General features: G+C 36.7%; 1 pseudogene; it reads left to right on the forward strand.

The window, feature by feature from the left end:
• Window positions 1-23,203: 23,203 nt before the first annotated feature.
• Window positions 23,204-23,948, forward strand: LOC114221521 (large ribosomal subunit protein uL30 pseudogene; annotated as a pseudogene).
• Window positions 23,949-24,162: the final 214 nt, after the last annotated feature.

The following is a 24,162-nucleotide window of genomic DNA, read 5'->3' on the forward strand; positions in this document are numbered from 1 at the left end:
CATACAAATCCATTTTATAGAGAGCAGTTTGGGATGTCAGTGTGCTAAAGAAGGAAATATACCTGATGCTGATGCTCTCCCTGTCATTCAGACCTTTGTAACTAGTCAAAGATTCCCTAACTTCTCCAAGCCCTCGTTTACTCACTTGTAAAATGCAGATATTACCACCCTTGTAAATGTGGTGCTCACTAAAGCTTTCACTTTAAAACTCAGAGAAACAATGACTCCATGATATCCAACCCCTAAGGCAATCCCAGGTCCTCCAAACTCACTTGAACATGAAGTAAGCTGCTAAAGACCACAGTCCAACAAGACCACTTCAAACAAAGAAAAATCGCCTAGGGAAAAGAACCAGAACGGCCAGATTACATCACTAAGGAACTCTTATGTTCATCGCATGGTGGTGTTCTAGTCACCGCTGTTGTGTTCCCCATTTTCTGCATTTCCAATGGAGTTCTTATCATTAATTACATTGTTCTTTATCAGTGAATAACTGGTGTATTGATGGAGGGTGATTAATGTTATGATTTGCTAGAAACTGCCATAATATTTTATTTATAGTAAATATAATATTTACTATAAATTCCTATAATTGTGAGGATTCAAGCCTAGATCTGACCAAGAAAGTGTATCACCTAGATATCCCAGATTTGAAGTAATAAAGACTTGGTTGCACCCTTCCAGAAAGGGGATGACAGATTTTTAATGTTCTCTGTAGACATGAGCATTTCTTAAGATGTATATATGGAAAAAAGGATTAGTGTCTGGATGCTGGGCCATTGCGGTATTCATCCATTTTCTTTTATGTTATACAACTCTAATTTTCCGCAAGGAAATCCTAACCCTAATCCCCAAAACTTTACCCCAACCCTCAATCCACATAGTGTGAGTAAAATTGACCCCCAATCTGGCTCAAGAAGAGAGATGAGACTCAGACCCGGACTATCAGAACACTATAATCCTTACACTCAATAATGTAAACATAAAATTCAATTTGAGCCAATGGAGTATCTGGTTCGGTAGTTTTTGCTAACCTTGGAGCTGTAAAGTTTTAAGACTGAAACTGCCAGGGATCATCACATGAAAGAAGCCTATCTAAGACAGAAATGAAACTTGGGGGAGAGAGAGAGAGATCTTGAACTCTAAGAAGTTCATGTCTAGTTATATGAATAATAAATTTCTTTTTTTCATTTCAGTCACTATGAGTTGGGTTTTCTAACACTCGCAAGTGAAAAAAATGTCAACTTAATCCACTGGGTCTTCAGTAAGTGAAAAGATGCTTAACTTCACTTAAAATATGGAAAATAAAAATAAAACTGCACTGACATATCACTTTTCAACTATCAGATTTGCAAATATCTGATATCTTGATAGCTCATTATATTGAACAACTTTGAGGAACTAGTAATTGTCGTACTTTGCTGGTGAAAGTGTGAAGGTGGTATAATCATATGGCAAGGAATTTGGAAATGTTTATCACAATTACAAATGCATTTACCTTTTAGCTCTACAATTTCACTTCTACAGCATGTAAAATGAGGAAACATTTATTCATTAAAGCATTGTTTGTAACACAAAACATAATCTAAATATCCATTAAAGGGTCTGGATAAATGAAGAACTAGGTGCATCCATACAGGGGAATATATGAAGCAGTAAAAAAGAATGAGGAATTTCTTTTTGTGCTAATGTGAACATATCTTTAATATTTGTTAAGAGAAAAAATTTTAAGTGCAGATATTTGTATCAAATGTTTGTTTAAAAATGAGGGGGAGAAAAGTATCTTTTCATAGTTGCTTGCATATGTATGAATATTTCAGAAAAGATAGAAGAGAAACTGAGAGGACTAGCTATCCATGGAGTGGGGCAGTGGAACATGATATTTAGAGGATAGATTCAGAGGGAGATTCTTTTTCACTGTATACCTTTTATTTTATTGTATTTAAAAATTTTGGGAACTATATAAACTCTTCGCAAATATCTTTAACATACATTTTTTAAAAAGAAAGATACAATAACAGCAGAGTGGGGTTCTGGAATTCTAAGTTATACCCGGAATGCCAGCGCTGGAATATCAGCCGCTTAAATTGAATGAGCAGGCTTTCTTCCATCTTCTAGAACCTTAGCTTTAAAAGAGATGTGTATTGCGCAGCTGAAAAAACGATATCCTGTAGCAATGGTGGCACCTACAGGACACATTGAGAATCTTCTGTTTGGTTCTTTTTCTTTTTTTTCTGAGAGTTGGCTGTAGGGCATGATAGGGGTGGTGATTGGTTTTCCACTGGAGTCCCTGAACAAAAGCATTTTGTTAATCTCTGTAGATTTACTGCCATGTACACCTGGATACAATACTGTCCCTAACACTTACTGTCTGCAGCTTTAGGCAAAGGCACTGGTATCTTCTCAAATCCATAGTTTCTTCCCTTGTACAATGTAGATAATACTATCTACCTTATCATATTGGTGCCTACTAATATTATATGTGAATTGTGTTCCTGATGTAATATCAACACTGCCCCCACCAATGGCCTGTGATTGCTCAATGCTTGAGGGGAAGCCAGAACTCCTCTGAAACTCCATCAATAGAAAGCAAGATGCTTCATAAACACAGTCCCCAGAAGGGGATCCTGAGGGTGCCTTCCTGCAAGGGACTGGGAAAGAGGGAGATAGAGGGGTAGACTAAGAGAAAGAAAGCAAGCAAGGCTCCAGGACATTGTTTGAACCCTTGGATCCAGGCGTACTAGAAGCTCTGAATTTATCCCTGACTTTTCAGCTGTAAAGTCAACAAATCCCTTTTTCTAAAGCCAGATTGAGGGTTTTTTTGTTTGTTTTTATCTTTTTGTCCCTAATCATTTCTAATCCTACAAATTAAGAGTTTCTCAACTTCACTCATAATAAAGATATGAATTAAAAATGAGATAGTATTTTCCACCCATTGACAAAAAAATAAAACTAAAATCAATCACCCACTATGTGGGTCAAGTTGAGGGGAAATATTTCATTTTACTGGGAAGAGTGTGAATCTAACAATCCCTAAAGAAGGCAAATTAGACATATTTGCTTAATTGCAAATACATGTATCCCTTGACCTAGCAATTATGCTTTCGTGTAATTTGTCCCACAGATATATATCCACACATGCAAAATGAAGCATGGACAAGGTCATTCAGTGCAGCAGTGTTTGGAAATGCAAACAATTAAGAATCAACCTAAATGGTCATCATTCATGGAGAACTGATTTCATTCACATAGTGGAGAACTCAAAATCCATTAAAAGGAGTGAGTTTTTTTTAAGAACTTATAATGAAAATCTCTCCATAATATGTAGCTGTTTAGAAAAAAAAGGGAACAGAAGAACATGAATAGCCAGCTGGAAATAGGATTAAAAAGGGATGAGGGAAAGGAACCTGTGTTAATATTTAATTGCATGTGCATTACAACCTCTGGAAATATAGACAAAAAATGAATTACCATGGTCACGTCTATGAAGCGAAAACTGGTAGACAAGGGACAAGAATGGAGGGAGATTTTTTTCTAAGAAGACTTTTTTACACATTTTAATTTTTGAAACCTATAACTACATAACCTATTCAAAAATGAAATACATAAAATGTCAGGGGAAACGAGTCCTAACTTGCTGAAATTATGGAACTCTAAATCCATGAGTGTGTGTGGGGGGGGGGGATCTTTAGATTGAATTTTATGTGGACTGAACTCCATCTTAGAGAATTTCTGATCCTTTCCAGTCTTGAGAGATGAGGCTGCAGAACTAGAAAGAAACATCCTGTGGTTACAGCGGCACCTACAGGATAAACAGAATATTTCAACTTGTTTGTCCTCTGGGGCAGAGGAATGGGAAAGAACATGAGAGGAGTTTAGCAGAGTATAGGTGAGGAATGGTGATTTTTCCCATTAGAGTTGCTAGATATTGTGATTTTAATTTTCATATAAACATTTTGGAAGCTTAGGCCTTAGAGCTAAACGATGTTGGTTACCAATAATAGCTTTGTCACTCACTATTACTCCTCAGCTGTGTGGCTTTAGGTGAAGGAACTTAGTATTTCTGAGCCATGGGTCTACTCTTGTAAAATGTGAACTCTGCTATCTAAGTTGCAGGTTAATGCCTCACGGAGTTTTAAGAGACTTATCTTGCTAGAGAAACCCCAGATCTGGCAAACAACATCCTGTGATTATTCAACACTTAAGGTAATCCTAAATCTCCCACGTCCTTTCCAACATGAAGAGAGCTGCTAAAGAGAGGTAGCCTGCAGGAAGGGCCACCTCCTCCTCCATAGCGACCGGCTCATAGGGACTGTGGAAGGTATAGGACAAAGGAGATCCTTCCAGAGAACTGACCATAACAGCCAGGTCACATTACCTCCAGGTCAGGGATACCTTGCTGTTCCTTTCCTGTGGGTCACTCGAAGTGCCGTGGACCAGAGAACACTTTATGCCATTTCCCATTCTCCTCCTTGCCAAATGGATGTTTTGTTGTATTTATCCTCTTGGTTGTTTTTTTTTTTTTCTTCCTGATCCTTCATGTGTGTATTACGGTTATGCTAGAACCATAGTTTGCTGGGCTAGGAGGAGTCCCACCTGACCAAGGAGACTGCATATGACCCAGAAATCTTAAACTTGGGGTAATGGGGCTAGATAAGTCACTGGGTCTCCCTCTGGGAAGGGGATGAGTACAGTTAATTATGGCTCCATTACGATTATGGCATGGGTGTTTTCTAAAGGACATGTGTGAATAATGCATGTGTATGGATATTGTGGTGTCAAAGGAGTGGGTTACAGCACAAAATGTGCTGTTCACCAATCAGTGCTTACTCATCCTTCTCCATGTAACGTCACTTTGATCTTTCACCTGACAGCCAGACATCCATCTAGTTTGGGGATTTTGACTCCATCATATGACTCAGGCCTGGAAAACCAGAGCCCTGAATCTCCCATCCAATGCAAGTCAATGAGAATCAGGGCAGAGACTGTTTGAAGATGGGGCCAAGATGGAAGGAAGCTGGGCCAAGAGAGTGAGCCAGCCAAAGAATGAGAGTGAGAGAGAGAGAGAGAGCACGCTCAGTAACGAGAAACCACAGGCCTTGGTGATATCTAAACCTTTGAATTAAGGTCCATTGGAAATTCTACATCTACTTCTAGATTTTATTTTTAAAGATTTTATTAATTTATTTGAGAGAGACAGAGATAGTGAGAGAGAACATGAGTGGGGAGGAGAGGGAGAAGCAGGCTCCCCACTGAGCAGGGAGTCTCACGTGGGGCTGGATCTCAGGACGCTGGGATCATGAACTGAGCTGAAGGCAGATGCTTAACCAACTGAGCCACCCAGGCACCCCTACTTCCAGACTTTTTAGTCATGAGAAAACAAATATCTTCTTGCTTATGCCATGGAGTTGGGCTTTCTGTCACTTGTAATCAAAAGTATTCTAACTCATTCAAATGGCTCTTCAGCCAAAAAATGCTCAAACTCACTTATAATAAGAAAAATAAAAAATAAAACCGAGATACCTTTTTTGTTCCAATCTCAGATTGATTGACAAAAACCCAAAACATACTGTGTTGGCCAAGCTGTGGGGAAATAGACCATATATGGCTGGCAGGAGAATAAGCTGGTTACAAGCCCCGCGAAGGGCAATGTGGAAAGACCTATAAACATTGCAAATGCATGCATGTCTCCTCAAATACTATCAGGTATTTCACATGTATGTAAAATGAACTATATACAAGGCTACTTATTTTAGCACTGTTTTTAATAGCAAAGAAATCAACTTGCATGTTTATCATTGGAGAACTGAGTCGATAAAATTAGGTGCATCCATACAATGGGAATACTTTGAAGCTATAAATAACAAGAGGGAGAGAAATTTTTAGGTACTGATATACAAAGATTTCCAAGATACAGTATTAAACAGAATAATGAAGATAGTGGAAAATGTTATAGTACATATACTATCACACAAAATAAAAGAAGGTAGTTTTAAAAAACCAGAGAGGGAGACAAACCATAAGAGACTCTCAATCTCAGGAAACAAACTGAGGGTTGCTGGAGTGGAGGGAGGTGGGAGGCACGGGGTGGCTGGGTGATGGACATTGGGGAGGGTATGTGCTATGATGAGCGCTGTGAATTGTGTAAGACTGATGAATCATAGACCTGTACCCCTGAAACAAATAATACATTATATGTTAATAAAATAAATAAATAAATAAAATCTTTTCTTATATATGACTAAAACATACCCGGAAGAACGAAAGAAACTAAAAATGTTGGTAACCTTTGGCATGGACTCAGTGAAATGGAAATTTTTTTCATTATGTTCTTTTTGTACTTTTCATTTTTTTTAATCACAGAAATGCATTACCTATTCAAAAATTAAATGAATTAATTAAAGATTGAAAATGCCCTAACTAGTACCCAGGAGCTACAGAACAATAAAAACAGATTATGGATGTTGTCGCTGAACTGCATAGATAGCAGTCAGCCTGTTGCTTCTTCTAGAATTTCTGGTCCATTGCAGCCCTGAAAGATCTGCGCTGTAAAGCTGGAAATGGATGTTCTAGGATGAGGGTGACACCTTCAGGACAAAGTGAGAATTTTCTGTTGTTTTTTTTCCTTTTATCACTTTACTTTGGCAGAGAAATTTAGTAGGGCATGGAGGAGAGGCAGTGAGTATGAATTTCCCACTAGAATTGCTAGATATGAAAGTTTTGCTAATAAAAACATAGATATTGCAAACAAACTATTTTTATGTGAGGTACACAGGGAAGGATGTGGAATAGAGGGGTCAAAGTAGACTCCTCTTCACAAATATTGGCTTTATCACTCCCCAGTTGTATGGCTTTAGACAGAGCCGCTTCACATTTCTGAGCTGTACAACCTACATGAATGAAGTAAGGATAATAATGCTTACCTTACAGGATTGTCGCCGCCTAACATTTTAATGGAGATTCACAACCAGAGAAATCTTAACCCAACAAAGAGTAGCCTGCAATTGTGTGATCTCTGAGGTTATTCCAGGCCTCCAAACCTCCTTCTTCAGGAAATGAGATGCTAAACAGATGCAACCCATAAAGAAGCTCCTCCCCGAAGATCCCCACCTCAAATGGGCCCATGAAAGATAAAGAGAAGAGAAAGCCTTCCAGAGTGGCCACACTCTATGACTAATGAGCTCATTTCACCTCAGAGTCAGAGGTCTTGGTAAGTGTTCAAGGTCAGAGACCACTGTGGGCTGTTCCCAGTTCTCTTTTCCAAATGGAAGGTTTTATTTCAATTGTCACTGTCTCTCCCTTTAAATGTATAATGTGACTTATGGTTTTCATTTAATCATAGTTTGCTGGACTATGAGAAGCCACTTTAGGACCCGACTAAGAAGAATACTTGTCACCTGGAGATTCTGGATTGGAGCAATAACTATTTTATTTATGAGCTTAGGGTTGTTTCTCCCATCCCCTTCTGGGGTGTGGATGGACACAGTGTTTATTGTGAATAGTAGCTGCATGATATTGATATGGCCATCTTTGAAGATATATGCATGGGTGGGGGGGTGTGGTCCTGTGACTCAGTCCTGGACAAACGAAAGAGCACAGTCCCCTGCCCCCCCTCCCCCCCCCCGTGATGGCCCAAGGATAAGCATGTGATACAAGTGAAGTCAGTAAGAATCAGGCTTAGGTCTTTGTGCTGAACTTGAGCTGTGAGGATAAAAGCCTGGTGCTGCCTGGGGCCATTACAAGAGGGGAGACCATCTGAGAATAGAGCCAAGCAACAGGAAAGTGGAGAGAGACAGAGTAAAGCAGAGACAGGGAGACAGAGAGAAGGGGGAAAAGCCAGACCTGGTAACATCCTTTGAGTCACTGGATCAAGGTGTGTCTGTGTCTCTAGATACAACCACTGACTTTACTTTAATGTGAATCTTATTTCTTCTCTGTTGCTTAAACCAGATTAAGCTGAGTCTTCTACTACTTGTAATTGAATGAGTTCTTATTAACTTATACAAAAAAATGTTATGCCCCCTCATAAAAAAACAGAAATACATAAGAACACTACATAGCGATATCATTTTTCACCTATTGTATTGCCAAAAATCCAAACACTTGCTAACACATGTTTGGACAAGCTGTGGAGTCAAAGGCATTCACATATAGGACTGATTCACATATAAATTGCTACAATCCTTAAGTGGGGAGGCTTGGAAATTCTATAAAAATTACAAGTGCACTCACTCTTTGACCCAGAAAGACCACTTTTATGAATTTAGTGTATAATATACTTGTACCAGAGAAAGACCAATGTTCTGATTATCCTTTATTTGCTTCCCCACCTCATTTCCATTTTCAGTCCTTTACTACCTTGCTTTTTAGGAGGCTGACCTCACTGAGTGTATCACAGAGGCTCCTCTACCCTCTGACTAGGCTTTAGGTGGAGTTCATGTAATGGAGGGATGGGACATCAGCCAGGAGATTGAGAGGGAGAAGACAGGTCGAGATTTTTATTCCACAAACTCCTGCCTTGACAAGAATTGATTCTAGAAGAGATTTTGTTTCTCTATCTCCATAGCTAATGTCAAATGGCGCCTTCCATAGCTACAGCCATCCCCAGACTCTGATGACACCAATTCTTCCCCATTGTCCCTCAAGGCCATATGCTGGTAACAGATTTCTCCTGCAGCTAATTCCATTTTTTTTTTTCCTGCTCCCTTAACCCTGCTTATCTGTGATAGTTAGTTTTATGTTTGGGGATGAAATTAACATTTAATCTGGAGACTGAGTGAAGCAGATTGCCCTCCACAATGTAGGTGAAACTCATCGAACCAGCTGAAGGCCTGAGTAAAACAAAAGGCCAATTCTCTGCCCCTGGTAAGAGAGAATTCTCCTCCTGAAGGTCTTCAAACTGGAAGATCATCTCTTCCTGATGTTACAGAAGCTTCAGATGCATATTAGAGCATTGGATCTGTGGATTCTGGATTTGTCAGCTTCCATAATCATGTGAGCCAATTCCTTATAATAAATCTCTTTATAGATAGATAGATAGATAGATAGATAGATAGATATAAGCTATTGATTCTGTTTCTCTGGAGAACCTTAACTAATGTGCCATCTGTCTTAAAATATTTCCTTCATTAAATTCTCTTCAGTTAAACCCTTGAATATGTCATTTTTGTCCTGTGGAGGCCTTGACTGATGCATTAACTGGTATCAAGAATGGCCCACAGAAACAAACCCTCCAAATGGATTCTGTTGCCCATGGCCTTTTTTTTTTTAAAAAGATTTTTATTTATTTATGGAGAGAGAGAGAGAATGGTAGAGAGAAAGCACGAGAGGGAAGAAGGTCAGAGGGAGAAGCAGACTCCCTGCTGAGCAGGGAGCCCGATGCGGGACTCCATCCTGGGACTCCAGGATCATGACCTGAGCCGAAGGCAGTTGCTTAACCGACTGAGCCACCCAGGCGCCCTGTTGCCCATGTCTTTGATAAGCCCACAGATATCCTCTGGCAGAGGAAGTAGTATGCTAGTAATCCATGATATGTGACAATATCATAATTACTCTTGCCAGCCCCAGGTGACATAGTTTTCTTCCCTTGCACTTCAAACCCAGAGATGCTAAACCACCTGTGGATTTTAGCTCATCTCTGGTCTTCACTGTCCTTGGTGGCTTCCCTTAATCTTACCCATCCCATTGTAAATAATCACTTCATTATACTCTCTTCAGTTAAACTCTGGAAAACATCCTGTCTCCTGCAGGACTCTAACTGGCGCAATGACTAACATTAAAGAATTATTCACTACAGCCCCATGTGCGACAGGCATTCGGGGGACATGCCCAGGAGCACTGGTTTGGGGACAGAGTGACTGCATTTGGCTCCACCACTCAGTTTTGTGACCAGAGGCAAGTTTTTCTCTCTGTTTATTCTCTCTGTTTCTCAGATTACCCATCTGTAAAATGGAAATAACAACCGAATGTAATGGGTTGTAGGGAGGATATGTAATATCACTTTTGCACATCTGTAAGCGCAGGGTGAGTGCTAAGTGTGGTAAGTAGAATTTCTAAAAGATAGGGAGATCATTGGGGTGGGTCTGATCCAATCCCAAGATTCCTTAAAAGCAGAGAGCTTTCTCCTGCTGGTGGCAGAAAGGGAAGTCAGAAAGATTCCAAGCTCTGAGAAGAACTTGGTGTTGTGCCCTTACTGGTTGGAGAGGGAGGGACTGTGGGAGGGGAAGGAGGCTCCTTGGGGGATCAGGGAGGGGGTCCTGGCTGCCAGTGGGCAAAGAAACAGAAACTTTGGTTCCACAACCCCCAAAACTGAAATCTGCCCACACCCTGAATGAACCTGGAAATGGAGCCACCAGTAAGAACCCAACTGAGCCAACAACTTAACTTTCTCCTTGTTGGTCCCTGAGCAGAGAGCCAAGCCAAACTCCTCTGGACTTCTGATATATAGAACGTGAGATAATAAATGGGGTTGTTGAAGCCACTAAGTTTGTGATAACTTGTTATGGCAGCAATAGAAAAATAATACAGATCACTATTTTTATTATTATTAAGCAGTTATAAATAACGGAATTGGAATCAAACTAAATACCCAGCAAGAAGTAATTGTACATTCATGCAGTACAATACTATTTAGTTGTTTAAAAAAATGTAAGGAAGCTTTTTATGCAATGTTATAGAAAATTCTTACACTTAGGTTTATGTGGGAAAAAAAGTATAGGGGTGCCACCTGGGTGACACAGTTGATTAAACATCTGACTCTTGATTTCTGCTCAGGTCATGATCTCAGTGTCATGGACTCGAGCCCCACATCAGGTTCCGTGCTCAACGTGGAGTCTGCTTAAGATTCTCTCTCCTCCCTCTGCCCCTCCCTACCCTGCTCTCTCTCTCTCTCTCAAATAAAATAAATAAATCTTTAAAACAAAAACAAATTATAGAATAGTCTATATCATATGCTGCCATTTACGTACTACAAGGATGCAAATTATATATTTATATTTGTATATACATATGTATTAAAACTCCCTGGAATGATACAGTAGACTAATAGCTGTGGTTATGTGTTTTGAGGCAGCATGAATAAGAACTAGGCAGATGGGGGCCAAAGTAGGAGGGAGATTATTATATACCTTTCATGCTTTCTGACCTTTGCATCATGTAAAGAGTCTCTATTCAAAAAATTAGAAATGATTTTTTATGTGAAAAATACAATCCTAATCTATACCTTGGAGCTATAGAACTCTAAACACACGCATGAGTTTATGACTATGAACCACTAACTCCATAAATTGGTTTATTCTATCTTCTAGAATTTCTGGTCTATGGCAGCCCCTAGAGATCCCAGCTGAAGGGCAAGAAAGAGATAGTCTATGGTTATGGTGGCATCTGCAGGACAAACTGAGAATTTTCATTTGTTGATTTCAGGTTTTTCTGAGAGACATACATTGGAAAGAGTGAATGCTGAGTCCCCAGTGGAATAGCTCAGTTGAAAAGCTTTAATAATGACTGATAAAGACATAGTCACCCAGGTCCCACGGGGTAGGAAGTGCTGACTGGCTTCACATTTTCTCTGTGTCATATAGGTAAATGATCTCCAGGTTCTGGGAGCATGGAGTGTGCACAAACCTGCCCCTTTTGAGCAGTTATATTCAAGAGTCTAATCCAAGAATCTAATAATAGGAAAGAGTACATGTCATGTTCTGAATTTGGGGCCGGGTACACGGTGAATTCTCAATAGCCTGTAACCAGCATATACCCTCCAGTATTGTTGAGCTCACAAGGCCAGCTGCCCTACAAGGGTCACCCTGCTTCAGCCCAAGCCCCACTTTGAGGCCTATTTAGCTTTTCTCAACTTTCCATGAGCCAGCTCATCACACCAAACACAATTTAGCTTTCTTGAATCTCTTAATATCAAACCAGAATAGCCCATTTTCCCACTCTTCACTGCTCTGAATAGTTGGGGCCATTTTTTTTTTTTTTGGAAACTCTTGGTATGTCTGTTTGATTTTGCAAGAAAAATATCACAAATTATGTTTATACATTTTTTTTAACCAAACTGATACTAACATGTATTTATCCACATAATTACATGACATTTTCTCCTCCGGGATTGTAATTAAACTTGAGCCTGACCTTTCCTCACCTTCAGAACATAAAGGTTCTTCTGAGTCTCTGTTGGCCTTATGTATATATGCACAGCATCACATTTTTAGACTGATAGGCTCCTGCATGTGTGTAAGACTAAAGCAAAATAGAATTTGAGGTCAAGAGCTGAAAGAAATTCATTAGTAATTTTAAACTATGAATAAATATAAAAGGTTTTATAACTCAGTGAAAGGAATATTTACTAGGTTAACAAACTAGGCAAGCATGATTATTAAAGAAAATAAGTATAGAGTTATGTTTATACCTAAAATAAGAGGGTTGAGTCCCTGCTCCCTTGATGTTTAGACCAACTAGAGAAGAGAAAACCAGACAGTAAAAGGATGTGATGATTATGATTTGAAGTAGTGCAGGATCTAGACAGAATTAGGAAAAAAACAAGGGAAGAAAGAACCCTGTGTTTCCAAGCAGATGGTGCTGCATATCATAAATATTGTGATGAAGATAATGACCCAGGGGGTTTGGGGCTGGTCAGATGACACTCTAATGGGGATTTCAACAACCCAGATGATAGGAATTACAGAGAGTGACTAGTCGTAATTAGTAAAAAATCTATGCTGTAATAGACATAAGATAGGCTCAACCACAGAATAATGAATACATAATATGGCAAATAAAGTGATAACATATAATATTGATAATTACAAAATATTGCTAAAGGATTCAGACATGAAGTTGGAAAATTATAAACCACATGGCAATAAACGGATATATGGATATCATGTTCCTTGATATTACTAAAGTTAAAACAAAGGGAGGCCGGAGGCAGTCATCACTGAAATGGATATTTGCAGGATGAAAAATTAGATGGCCAACCCCAAACAACAATTTAAGAGCTAAAACATAGAAAGATTATAGAAGAGCAAAAACAATACTGATGAAAATAGGAGAGATAGCATGGGCATAACGCATGCTTACAAAACAAATTGTTGTTCAGACAAGTGTAGACAAAATGAAGATTGGAACATTTATAAGGCAGCATCTCCCCAGGAAAGAATTACAATTATGGGAGCAACTAAAAGTGCGGGTGGGATGTAATGATGTCCCAGATGAGAGAAACATAGTTAAGACAGAATTCGTCTACTGAAAGAACGGAGAAGATTATTGCATACTAGAGCGGACTGGAGACAAATAGAGAAAAAAAAAAAAAAAACATATACCAAGAAATCTATTAGAAAAGGAAGACAACTCCCTTCATTTATTATGGACATGAGAAGCATAGGCAACTTCCAAGAGACAGAGTATTAGACCACATACATAGGGACAAATGGGCTTCATGTAGCCCCCAACCAAAGTACCGCTCTCATTCCAAAAGAGAGAAAAGGAATGGATGGTTGTAATTAAAAAAAGAACAGGGAAAAGCTCAAAGTATAAAGAGAAAGCCTGGAACTCATAACTAGAAACTTGGTCTTCTTTTATCTTCCTGGATCAGAAGATTTTCTTTATATTAGCTGTTAAAATGTAATTGAATTTTAAATGTTCAGATTACTAGATATAGGATTAGAAATATCAATAGTTTCAGGAAAAATGCCCAGGAGTATATATAGGAAATAAAAAGGCAAAACTTAAAATGTTAGGAAGAAGATTTATAGAATTTATTTGGTGTTTTTATTGTGGGAAAATGTATTATAGCTTTGATACATTTCCTAAATGTGCATAGATGAGCTATTTAGATTTTCTTCTTGAGTCAGTTTTGGTAAGTGATATTTATCTAGAAATGTGCCCATTTCATCTAGGTTTTCAAAGTCACTGGCTTGACATCGTTGCTGCAGTGGCAGATTAGGGGTTCCTTTGTGATATTTTTTGAGATAATTATAGAATCATAAGAAGTTATGAAAATAGTACAAAAAGTTCCTGTATACCCTTCACCCAACTTCTCCTAATAGTAACATTGTACATTATGAAAACAGGGGAGTTGATATTGGCACAATGGACTAGATACAGATCTTACTTGGATTCCACCAGTCTTTACATTTTGTACTACATTTTATAGTTCTATGAAATTTAGCCACTTGTATAGATTCATATAGCTACCATCGTAATCAAGATATGGAAGGTATGTTCCATCATCTCAAAGTCCTCCACTGTGCTACACTTATAATCATAACCCCTTGGCACCTACCTCCTTAACCCCTGACAACCACTGATCTATTCTCCATCTCTATAATTTTGTCATTTGAAAATTATATGAATGGAAGCATATGGTATTAAACCTTAAATACTGGCTTTTCCTCACTCAGCATGGTGAATGATATTGAAAAGCTCTTTATATGCTTATTTGCAACCCACATTCCCTCTTTTTGAAAAAAAATATTTTATTTATTTATTTGAGAGAGAGACAGAGCAGGAGTGGGCGTAGAGGCAGAGAGAAAGGGGCAGAGGGAGAAGGAGAAGCAGGCTCCCCACTGAGGTGGAGCCCAACGCTAGACTCCATCCCAGAACCCTGAGATCAAGACCTCAGCCCGAGTCAGATGCTTACCCCAGTGAGTCGCCCAGATGCCCCCATATTCCCTCCTTGGTTAAATGTCTGTTTCAGTCTTTTTCTAATTGGGTTGTGTTTTTATTGTTTTTTTATTTTATTTTATTTTTTAATTTTTTATAATGTTTTTATTATGTTATGTTGGTCACCATACAGTACATCATTAGTTTTTCTTTTTTTTATTATTATGTTATGTTAATCACCATACATCATTAGTTTTTGATGTAGTGGTCCATGATTCATTGTTTGCGTATAACACCCAGTGCTCCATGCAATACGTGCCCTCCTTAATATTCATCACCAGGCTCACCCATCCCCCAACTCTCCTCCCTCTAAAACCGTCAGTTTGATTCCTGGAGTCCATAGTCTCTTATGGTTCTTCTCCCCCTCTGATTTTTCCCTTTCATGTGTTTTTCTTGTTAAACCTGGAGAGTTCTTTATAGCTCTTGGATGCAAGTCCTTTGTCAGGTATGTGATTTGCAGACATGCTTTCCCAGTCTGTGGCTTGTCTTTTTAACCTCTTAGAATGGAATTTTTCATAGAGCCAAAGTTCTTAATTTTGATGAAGACCAATTTATCAGTGTTTCTTTTGTGGATTATGCTTTTGATGTCATATCTAAGAATTTTTTGCTTAGCCCTAGGTCACAAAGGTTTTTTCTTAGATTTCTTCTAAAAGTATTATAGTTTTACATGTTCTCTTATGTTCCAGTTTGAGTTAATTTTTGTGTAAGGTGGCAGGTTTACATCCTAGTTCATCTTTCTTGCTGTGAATGTCCACTTGTTCCAGCACCATGTGTTAATAATACTATTCTTTCTTCACTTAATTACTTTTGCACCTCTGTCAAAAATCTGTTGGCCATACTTCTATAGGTCTATTTTTATGTTGTCTATTCCATTCCATTGATCTATGTGTCTATACCTCTATAAACCTGTCTGGATTACTGTAGCCACACAGTAAGACTTAAACCAAGGTAATCTGATTTCTCCAACTTTATTCTTCTTTTTTTAAAAATATTTTTAAATATTTTATTTATTTGAGAGAGAGAGAGAGAGAGGGAGAGAGAAAATGAGTGGGGAGAGGGGCAGAGGGAGAAGCAAACTCCCTGCTGAGCAGGGAGCCCAATGTGGGGCTCAATCCCAGGACCCTGGTATCATGACCTGAGCTGAAGGTAGATGCTTAACTGACTGAGCCACCCAGGCACCCCTGTAGATGTTTTTTATGAGATTGAGGAGATGCCCCTTGATTCCTAGTTTTCTGAGAATTTTATCACAAATGGGTGTTAAATATTTTTTCAATGCTTTTTCTGTGCCAATTTATATAATTGTGTGGGCTTTCTTTTTTATCTGTTAATATGTCCAATTACATTGATTTTCAAATATTGAACTAGCCTTTTATTTCTGGAATGACTCTTGTTTAGTTGTGATACATAATTCTTATATCATAAGCTATACATATCTTATGTGTACATATATTATAGATATAAGATACAGAACACATACATAATACTGGATATAATTTTTAAATATTTTATTGAAGACTTTTATGTTTGTAGTTTTCTTATTTTGTCCATCTAATTTTGGTATGAGGGTAATACCACCTTCATAAAATGAGTTGGGAGCTGTTTCCTCCTCTTTTATTTTCCAAAAAAGATTATATAGAAGGTGTTAATTCTGGTTTAAATGTTTGGGAGAAATGTCCATTTAAGCCATCTTGGCTTGCAGATTTCTTTTTCTGGAGCCATGTAATTTCTAAATTAATTTATCTGGTAATTATCAGACTATTCAGATTCTCTCTTTCATTTTTAGTGAGTTTCAGTAGGTTGTGGTTTTCGAGGAATTGATTCATTTCATCCAAGTGATCAAATGTATGTGTGTACAGTCAATGCTAGTGTTTCCTTAATATCCATTTAATATGTGCAGAGTTTGCATTGATATTCCCTTTTTCGTGCCTAACATTGGTAATTTGCATCTTTTCTCTTTTTTTTCTCTGTCAGTCCTGTTAGGAGTTTATCAATTCCATTGATATTTTTAAGCAACCAGCTTCATTTTTATTGATTTTTTCCACTGTTTTTCTGTTTTCAATCCATTGATTTCTATGTCTTAATTATTTCCTTCCTTCTGCTTGTGTTAATTTTGTTCTTCCTTTCTAACTTCCTGAGGAGGAAGCTAAACTATTGATTTAAGATTTTTCCTTTTTCTTAATTAGCATCTGGTGCTAAAAATTTCCTTCTAAGTCATTTGGCTGCATCCCACCCATTCATTCTGATATGTTTATTTTCATGTTTATTTACTTCAGTGTAATTTTTTATTTCCTTTTAGAGTTCTTTTCTGACTCATGGATTATTTGAAAGTGTGTGGATAAGTTTACAAGTGTTTAAGGATACTTCTATTTTCTTTCTCATGCATTTCTAGTTTGATTACATTATGGTCAAAGAACATATTTTGCATGATTTCAATTCACTTAAGTGTGCTGATGCTTCTTGTAAAACCAAAGATGGTCTTGGTGAATATTCTGTGTGCAACTGAAAAGAATTTGCATTCTGCTGTTGCTGGGTGGAGCATTCTATAAATATCAATCAGATCTCATTGATTGATGGTATTTTTCAGTTCTGCTATATTCTTGCTGATTTTTTTCTGTTAGGTATATCAACTACTGAGCATTGAAATCTCCAATTGCAATTGTAAATTTGTCTATTTCTCTTTTTCACTTCTCTCAGTTTTTGCTTTATGTATTTTGAAGCTTGGTTGTTCGGTGTATACACACTGAGAATTGTGTTGTCTTTTTTGATGGATTGACCCTTGTCATTATGTAATGTGTCATTTCTTCTTTGGTCTGAAGTCAACTTTATCTAATATTAATGTAGCCACTCTCACTTTATTTTATTAATATTTGAATGGTATACTTTTTCCAGCTTTTTACTTTTAACTTAACTATATCATTATATTTAAAATGAATTTCTTGAAAAGATGCTCAACATAACTAAGCATCAGAAAAATGCAAATCAAAACCACAATGAGATATCACTTACACAGACAGAATGGCTAGAATCAAAAAGATAAGAAATATCAAGTATTGGCAAGAATGTGAAGAAAAAAGAACGCTCATGTACTGGTGGTAGGAATGTAAATTGGTGCAGCCACTGGGGAAAACAGTGTGGAGGTTGCTTAAAAAGTTAAAAATAGAACTACCATATCATCCAGTAATTCCACTACTGGGTATTTACCCAAATAAAGCAAAAACACTAATTCAAACTGATAAATGCACCCCTATGTTTATTGCAGCATTATTTACAATAGCTAAGATATAGAAGCAACCTAAGGTTCATCAATAGATGAATGGATAAAGATGATGTGTGTATGGCTGTGTATATATACATATACATGAGATCCTGCCATTTGTGAAAACATGGATGGACCTACGAGGTAATATGCTAAGTGAAATAAGTTAGACTGAGAAAGACAAATAGTATATGATTTCACTTATATGTAGAATCAAAAAACAAAACTAGGGAACAAACAAACAAAAAGCAGAAAAAATAAATACAGGGAACAAATTGATGGGTGCCAGAGGGAAGAGGAGTGGAGACATGGGCAAAATGGGTGAAAGGGAGTGTGAGATACAGACTTGCAGTTGTGGAATGAATAAGTCACAGGGATAAAAACAAGCGTAGGTACAGCAAAGGGAATAGAGTCAATAGCATTGCAATAGCGTTGTATGGTGACAGATGGTAGGCTACACTTGATGGTAGCATAACATACAGTTGTTAAATCACCATGTTGTATACCTAAAACTAATGTAACAGTGTGTGTCAACTGTACTTCAATAACAATAAATAAATAAATAAATAAATAAATAAATAAATAAAATTTCTTGCTAATAGCATACAGTTTGGTCATAGTTTTTATTCACTCTGTTAATACGTTATTTAATTATGTATTTACATATTAGACAATGTTACAATTTTAATTTAAATTGACTAATAATTTTTAAAATTCATAAGGAGAATGATATTCTATTTACGTACCCATATATTTACCCATTCCATGGCTCTTTCTTTATTCTTGATGTTCTAGGTTTCTTTCTATTATTATTTTCTTTCTTTTGGAATAATTTCTTTCTGCAATTCTTTTAGGTCAGGTCTAGTAATAACAATTTCTTTTACTTTTTCTTCATTTGAAAAGTTTTTATTTCACCTTTACTCTTAAAATATATTTTTGGTGGATATAGAATTCTGAGTTTATAGTTCTTTCTTTCAGCAATTGAATATATTTTGCCACTTCCTTCTGACTCCTATCATTTCTGATAAGAATTTCACTGTTATTTGAATTGTATTATTTGAAATGTGTTTTTCCTTCTGGATCTTTTAGGTTTTTTTCCTTGTTTTTAGTTTTCAGAAATTTGATTATGATGTGTCTGGGAATGGACTTCTTTGGGTTCATCTTGTTTGTGGCTTACTCAGTTTCTTGAATCTATTGTTTATGTGTTTTACCAGATTTAGGAAGTTTTTCACCATTTTTTGTTAAAAATTTTCTCAGCCCCACACACTTTCCCCTCTTCTGGGACTCTGATGACACAAATGTTACATCTTATATTTTTTGTTCCATAGGTTCCTAAGGTTCCATTCATTTTTTTTCAATTGCCTTTTTGACTGTGTTCAGGTTCTGTAATTCCTATTGATCACCTTCAAGTTTACAGAAGATTTTTGCATCTATGTTCATGAGAGATATTGGTCTATAATTTCCCTTTCTTGTAATGTCTTTGGTTTTAATTTTAGGAAATGTTGGCCTCATAAAATTAGTTTGGAAGTATTCCCTCTGTTTCTATATTCTGAAAGGGATTGCATTGGTGTAATTTCTTCCTTAAATATTTGATAGAATTCAGCAGTGAACCCATCTGGTTTGGCTCTTTCTTTTTTGGAAGGTGATCAATTATTGATTCAATTTCTTTAATAGATATAGACCTACTCAGATTGTCTATTTTTTCTTGTGTGTGTTTTGGCAAATTGTAGCTTTCAAAGAACTCATCAGTTTCATCTAGGTTATCAAATTTGTGGGCCTAGAGTTATTCATAGAATTCCATTTTATCCTTTAATGTCAGGGCAATCTGTAGTGGTGTCTTCTCTTTCATTTCTGATATTAGCAAGTTGCATCCTTTTTTTCTTCATGAGGCTGGCCAGAGGCTTGTCGATTTTATTGAACTTTTCAAAGAGCCAGCTATTTGTTTAATTTATTTTTTCTATTGATTTCATGTTTTCAATTTCATTGATTTCTGCCCTAATTTTAATTATTTCTTTCTTCTGCCTATTTTGTACATAATTTGCTCTTCTTTTTCTTAAATATCCAGCCAGATAAAGAAACCTCTATTTCTATAAGATGACAGCATGTTAACCACTTAACTATAGTTTAAAGATTAAAGGAAAAGAATAATAAGAATATAGTTGATGAATACATAATATAAAATGAGATAAATTATGACATCAAAAAAATAAGAAGGGAGAGAATTAAAGGGGTGATTTTTTTTTATATAATCAAAGTTAAGTTGCTACAAGAACAATATGGACTGTTAATTCATAAGATGTTTTATGTAAGCATCATAATAACCACAGAGCAAAAATATAGTGGATTCACAAAAGACAAAGAGGAGGGAATCAGGGCATACCATGGAAAATCACCAATTCATAAAAATAGGCTTCAGGAGAGGAAAAAAGGAATGATAAAACTACAAAACAGTCAGAAAGCAATTGATAGCATGGCACTGGCAAGTCCTTACATATCAATAATTATTCTAAATATAAATGGATTGAATTACCTAGTCAAAAGGCCCAGAGTGGCTGGATGGATTAAAAAATGAGACCCAACTATATGCTACCATCAAGAGACTCACTTCAGTTTTAGGACACTTTCAGGTTCAAAGTGAAGGGATGAATAAAAATATTCCATGCCAGTGGAAACCAAAAGAAAGTGAAGGTAGCTATATTTATAATCAGATAAAATAGACAATAAGCCAAAAATGGTGAGAAGAGCAAAGTAGGTTATTATATAATGATAAGGGGTCAACTCATCAAGAAGCTAGAACTATGATACATATGTATGCACACAACATTAGAGCACCTAAATATATTCAGCAAATACTAACAGATCTGAGGGGGAAAATAAACAATACAACAATAGTTGGGGACTTCAATACCCCATTTTAAATAATGGATAGATCATCCAGACAGAAAATCAATAAGGAAACAAAAAATTTGAATTATTTTTTAGGCTAAATAGACATATACAAAGTGACCAATAGGCCAGAGAAAAAAATCAAAAGAGAAATAAAAAAATATCTTAAAACAAACAAAATGGAAACACAAAATACCAGAATTTATGGGATGTAGCAAAAGCAGTAATTCGCGGGAAATTTATAGTGATAAATGCCTACACTAAGAAAAAAAGAAAGAACCCAAATAAACAACCTAACTTTACATCTCAGAGAAAAAGAACAAACTAAGTCCAAATTAGTAGAAGGAAGAAAATAACAAAGATCAGAGCATAAATAAATGAAATGGAGATCAGAAAAACAATAGAAAAGATCAACAAAACTAAGAGCTGGATTTTGAAAAAATAAACAAAAATAACAAAACTTCATTTAGACTAAGTAAAAAAGAGAGGAGTCTCAAATGAAAAAAATAAAAATGAGAAAGGAGACATTACAAATGATATCACAGAAATACAAAAAGTTACAAGAGACTACTACAAACAATTATATACCAACAAATTGGATAACTTAGAAAAAACAAATTCCTAGAAACATACAACCTGCCAGGACTAAATCTTGAAGAAAGAGAAAAACTGAACAGATCCAAAATGAATAAGGAGATTGAATCAGTAATAAAGATGATCTCCCAACAAAGAAAAGTCCAGAACCAGATAGTTTCCCTAATAAATTCTACCAAACATTTAAAGAAGAATTAATGACCATCTTGCTCAAACTCTTCCAAAAAATTGAAGAGGTGGGAACACTTCCAAACTCACTTATAAGACTAGCATTACTGTAACACCAAAACCAGATAAGGACACTACAAAAAAAGAAAACTAATATAGATGTAAAACTTTTCAACAAAATATTAGAAAATTAAATTCAATAGCACATTAAAAGGATCATACCCCATGATCAAGTTGAAATTATTCCTGGGGTACAAGGATGGTTCAACACATATAAATAAATAAATGTGACACATCACATTAATAGAATGAAAGGTAAAAATCACATGATCTCAATAAATGCAAAAAAAGTATGTAACAAAATACAAGTCTTCTATGATAAAAACTCCCAAAAAATTAGGTATAGAAAGAACATAGTTCAGCATAATAAAGTCCGTATATGACAAATCCACAGCTAACATCATACTCAACAGTGCAAGGTTGAAAGCTTTTCTACTAAGATCAAGAACAGGACAAGAGTACTCACTCTTTTTTTTTTTTTAAGATTTTATTTATTTATTTGACAGAGAGAGAGAGAGACAGCGAGAGAGAGAACACAAGCAGGGGGAGTGGGAGAGGGAGAAGCAAGCTTCCCACAGAGCAGGGAGCCTGATGCGGGGCTCGATTCCAGGACCCTGGGATCATGACCTGAGCCGAAGGCAGACGCTTAATGACTGAGCCACCCAGATGCCCCAAGAGTACCCACCCTTACCACTCTTACTCAACATACTACTGGGTGTCCTAGCTAGAGGAATCAGGCAAGTTCGTGATATAAAAGGCATCCAAATTAGAGAGGAAGAAGTAAAACTGTCTTTATTTTCAGATGATATGATTTTATATGCAGAAAATCCTAAAGACTCCACCAAAAAAAAACCCTATTTTATACACACAAAAAATTACCTCGAACTGGATTAAAGACTTGAACATAAAACTTGAAACCGTAAAACTCCCAGAAGAATTCATAGGTGGTAAACTCTGTGACATAGGTCTTAGCAATGATTTTTTTTAATCTGACACCAAAAGCATAATCAACAAAAGCAAAAATCAACAAATGGGACTACATCAAACTAAAAACCATCTCCACAGCAAAAGAAACCATCAATAAAATGAAAAGACAACCTACAGAATGGGAGAAAATAATTGTAAATCATATATCTGATGAAGGGTTAATATCCAAAACAGAAAGAAATGAAACCCAAAAGCAAACAAACAATCTGATTAAAAAATGAGCAGAAAATTTGAATAGACATTTTTCCAAAGAAGACATACAGAGAGCTAATAGGTACATGAAAAGATGCTCTATATCATTAATCATTAGGAAAATACAAATAAACCACAATGAGATATCACCTCATACTTATTAGAATGGCTATAATCGAGAAGACAAGAGATAAGTGTTGGAAAGGATGTGGAGAAAAGGGACCACTTGTGCACAGTTGCTGGGAATGTAAATTGGTGCAGCCAGTGTGGAAAACAGTGTGGAGGTTCCCCAAAAAGATAAAAAATATGATTCAGCAATTCCACTTCTAGGTATTGCTCCAAAGAAAATGAAAACACTAATTCAAAAAGATTTTGTAGTCCTCTTTTCCAGCTGGAAACATGGAGGGTGCAGAAGAGAAGAAAAAGAAGGTTCCTGCTGTGCCAGAAACCCTTAAGAAGAAGCGAAGGAATTTCGCAGAGTTGAAGATCAAGCGTCTGAGGAAGAAGTTTGCTCAGAAGATGCTTCGAAAGGCAAGAAGGAAGCTTATCTGTGAAAAAGCTAAGCATTACCACAAGGAATGTAGGCAGATGTACAGCACTGAGATCCGAATGGCGAGGATGGCAAGAAAAGCTGGCAACTTCTACGTACCTGCAGAACCCAAATTAGCATTTGTCATCAGGATCAGAGGTATTAATGCTGTGAGCCCAAAGGTTCAAAAGGTGTTGTAGCTTCCTCACCTTCGCCAGATCTTCAATGGCACCTTTGTTAAGCTCAACAAGGCTTCAGTTAACATACTAAGGATTGTGGAACTGTATATAGCATGGGGGTACCCAGACCTGAAGTCGGTGAATGAATTGATCTACAAGCGTGGTAATGGCAAAATCAACAAGAAGGGAATTGCCCTGACAGATAACACATTGATTGCCTGATCTCTTGGTAAATATGGCATCATCTGCATGGAGGATCTGATTCACGAGATCTATACTGTTGGAAAACGTTTCAAAGAAGCAAACAACTTTTTATGGCCCTCAAATTATCTTCTCCACGAGGGGAATGAAAAAAAAACCACCAATTTTGTAGAAGGTGGAGAGGCTAGCAACAGATCAGACCAAGATCAATAGGCTTATTAGAAGGATGCACTAAGGTATCTACCATGATTATTTTTGTAATCTAGTCAGTTAATAAATGACTACTCTCAAATGGAAAAAAAAAAAACACAAGAAGATTTTGTACACTCATGTTCACTGCAGCATTGTTTACAATAGCCAGTACATGGAACAACCTAAGTTGGATGATAAAGGTGAGTGGAATATTATTCACCCATTAAAAAGAATGAAATCTTGTCATTTCATCCTTT

Source organism: Eumetopias jubatus, unplaced genomic scaffold, assembly GCF_037043125.1.
Source record: "Eumetopias jubatus isolate StellerSeaLion01/CBP00866 unplaced genomic scaffold, mEumJub1_p1.0 scaffold_14, whole genome shotgun sequence".
NCBI lineage: Eukaryota > Metazoa > Chordata > Mammalia > Carnivora > Otariidae > Eumetopias > Eumetopias jubatus.